This window comes from Somniosus microcephalus, unplaced genomic scaffold, assembly GCF_052327205.1.
Source record: "Somniosus microcephalus isolate GS21.2 unplaced genomic scaffold, FLI_Smic_1.0 unresolved_chr3, whole genome shotgun sequence".
Taxonomy (NCBI): Eukaryota; Metazoa; Chordata; class Chondrichthyes; order Squaliformes; family Somniosidae; genus Somniosus; species Somniosus microcephalus.
Genome location: NW_028225181.1, coordinates 47149314 through 47153498, shown reverse-complemented (window position 1 = coordinate 47153498; position 4185 = coordinate 47149314).

Here is a 4185-nt window from a genome sequence, read left to right as displayed (position 1 = left end):
ACACCTCCGATAGACCCCACACCCCTCACTGTAACACTCCGATATACCCCACACCCCTCACTGTAACACTCCGATAGACCCCACACCCCTCACTGTAACACTCCGATATACCCACACCCTCACTGTAACACTCCGATATACCCCACACCCTCACTGTAACTCTCCGATATACCCCACACCCCTCACTGTAACACTCCGATATACCCCACCCCTCACTGTAACACTGATATACCCCACACCCCTCACTGTAACACTGATATACCCCACACCCCTCACTGTAACACTGATATACCCCACACCCCTCACTGTAACACTGATATACGCCCCACACTTCTCACTGTAACACTGATATACCCCACACCCCTCACTGCAACAGTGATATACCCCAAACCCCTCACTTTAACACTGATATAACCCACACCCCTCAGTGTAAAAACTGATATACCCACACCCCTCACTGTAACACTGATATACCCCACACAACTCACTGTAACACTGATATACCCCACACCCCTCATTGTAACACTGATATACCCACACCCCTCAATGCAACACTCCGATATACCCCACACCCCTCACTGTAACATTGATACACCCGACACCTCTCACTGTAACACTGATATACCCCACACCCCTCACTGTAACACTGATACACCCCAAACCCCTCACTGTAACACTGATATAACCCACACCCCTCACTGCAACAGTGATATACCCCAAACCCCTCACTTTAACACTGATATAACCCACACCCCTCAGTGTAAAACTGATATACCCCACACCCCTCACTGTAACACTGATATACCCCACACCCCTCACTGTAACACTGATATACCCCACACCCCTCACTGTAACACTAATATACCCCACACCCCTCACTGTAACACTGATATACCCCTCACTGTAACACTGATATACCCCACACCACTCACTGTAACACTGATACACCCAACACCCCTCACTGTAACACTGATATACCGCACACCCCTCACTGTCACACTCCGATATACCCCACACCCTCACTGTAACACTCCGATATACCCAACACCCCTCACTGTAACACTGATATACCCCACACCCCTCACTGTCACACTGATATAACCCACACCCCTCACTGTAACACTGATATACCGCACACCCCTCACTGTAACACTGATATACCCCACACCCCTCAATGTAACACTGATATACCCCACATCCCCCACTGTAAAACTCCGATATACCCCACACCCCTCACTGTAACACTCCGATAGACCCCACACCCCTCACTGTAACACTCCGATATACCCCACACCCCTCACTGTAACACTCCGATAGACCCCACACCCCTCACTGTAACACTCCGATATACCCCACACCCCTCACTGTAACACTCCGATATACCCCACACCCCTCACTGTAACACTCCGATATACCCCACACCCCCTCACTGTAACTCTCCGATATACCCCACACCCCTCACTGTAACACTCCGATATACCCCACACCCCTCACTGTAACACTGATATACCCCACACCCCTCACTGTAACACTGATATACCCCACACCCCTCACTGTAACACTGATATACCCCACACCCCTCACTGTAACACTGATATACCCCACACTTCTCACTGTAACACTGATATACCCCACACCCCTCACTGCAACAGTGATATACCCCAAACCCCTCACTTTAACACTGATATAACCCACACCCCTCAGTGTAAAATTGATATACCCCACACCCCTCACTGTAACACTGATATACCCCACACAACTCACTGTAACACTGATATACCCCACACCCCTCATTGTAACACTGATATACCCCACACCCCTCAATGCAACACTCCGATATACCCCACACCCCTCACTGTAACACTGATACACCCGACACCTCTCACTGTAACACTGATATACCCCACACCCCTCACTGTAACACTGATACACCCCAAACCCCTCACTGTAACACTGATATAACCCACACCCCTCACTGTAACACTGATATACCCGACACTCCTCACTGTAACACTCATATACCCTACACCCCTCATTGTAACACTGATATACCCGACGCCCCTCACTGTAACACTGATATACCCCACACCCTTCAATGTAACACTGATATACCACACACCCCTCACTGTAACACTCCGATATACCCCACACCCCTCACTGTTACACTCCGATATACCCCACACCCCTCACTGTAACACTGATATACCCCACACCCCTCACTGTAACGCTGATATACCCCACACCCCTCACTGTAACACTAATATACCCCACACCCCTCACTGTAACACTGATATACCCCTCACTGTAACACTGATATACCCCACACCACTCACTGCAACACTGATATACCCCACACCCCTCACTGTAACACTGATATACCCCACGCCCCTCACTGTAACGATGATATAACCCACACCCCTCGCTGTAACATTCTGATATGCCCCACACCCCTCACTGTAACACTGATATACCCCACACCCCTCACTGTAACACTGATATACCCCACACCCCTCACTGCAACACTGATATACCCCAAACCCCTCACTTTAACACTGATATAACCCACACCCCTCAGTGTAACACTGATATACCCCACACCCCTCACTGTAACACTGATATACCCCACACCACTCAATGTAACACTGATATACCCCACACCCCTCACTGTAACACTGATATACCCCACACCCCTCAATGCAACACTCCGATATACCCCACACCCCTTACTGTAACACTGATATACCCGACACCTCTCACTGTAACACTGATATACCCCACACCCCTCAATTTAACACTGATATACCCCACACCCCTCACTGTAACACTGATATACCCCACACCCCTCACTGTAACACTCTGAAATACCCCACACCTCTCACTGTAACACTGATATACTCCACACACCTCACTGTAACACTGATATACCCCACACCCCTCACTGTAACACTGATATACCGCACACCCCTCACTGTAACACTCCGATATACCCCACAACCCTCACTTTAACACTGATATACCCCACACCCCTCTCTGTAACACTGATATACCCCACACCCCTCACTGTAACACTGATATAACCGACGCCCCTCACTGTCACACTGATATACCCCACACCCCTCACTGTAACACTGATATACCAAACACCCCTCACTGTAACACTCCGATATACCCAACACCCCTCACTGTAACACTGATATACCCCACACCCCTCACTGTCACACTCCGATATACCCCACACCCTCACTGTAACACTCCGATATAACCCACACCCCTCACTATAACATTGATATGCCCCACACACCTCACTGTAACACTCCGATATACCCCACACCCCTCACTGTAACACTGATATCCCCCACACCCCTCACTGTAACACACTCCGATATACCCCACACCCCTCACTGTAACACTGATATACCCCACACCCCTCAATGTAACACTGATATGCCCCACACCCCTCACTGTAACACTGATATACACCACACCCCTCACTGTAACACTGATATACCCCACACCCCTCACTGTAACACTCTGATATACCACACACCCCTCACTGTAACACTGATATACCCCACACCCCTCACTGTAACCCTGATTTAACACACACCCCTCACATTAACACTCCGATATACACCAAACCCCTCACTGCAGCACTGTGATATACCCACACCTCTCACTTTAACACTGATATACCCCACACCCCTCACTGTAACACTCCGATATACCCCACACACCTCACTGGAACACTGATATATTTCACACCCCTCACTGTAACACTGATATACCCCACACCCCTCACTGTAACACTGATATAACCCACACCCCTCAAAGTAACACTGATATACCCCACACCCCTCACTGTAACACTCCGATATACCCCACACCCCTCAGTGTATCACTGATATACCCCACACCCCTCACTGTCACACTCCGATATACCCCACACCCTCACTGTAACAGATATACCCCACACCCCTCACTGTAACACTGATATACCCCACACCCCTCACTGTAACACAGATATACTCCACACCCCTCACTGTAACACTGATATACCCCACACCCTTCACTGTAACACTCCGATATACCCCACCCCCCTCACTGTAACACTGATATACTCCACACCCCTCACTGTAATACTGATATACCCCACACCCCTCACTGTAACACTGATATACCCCACAC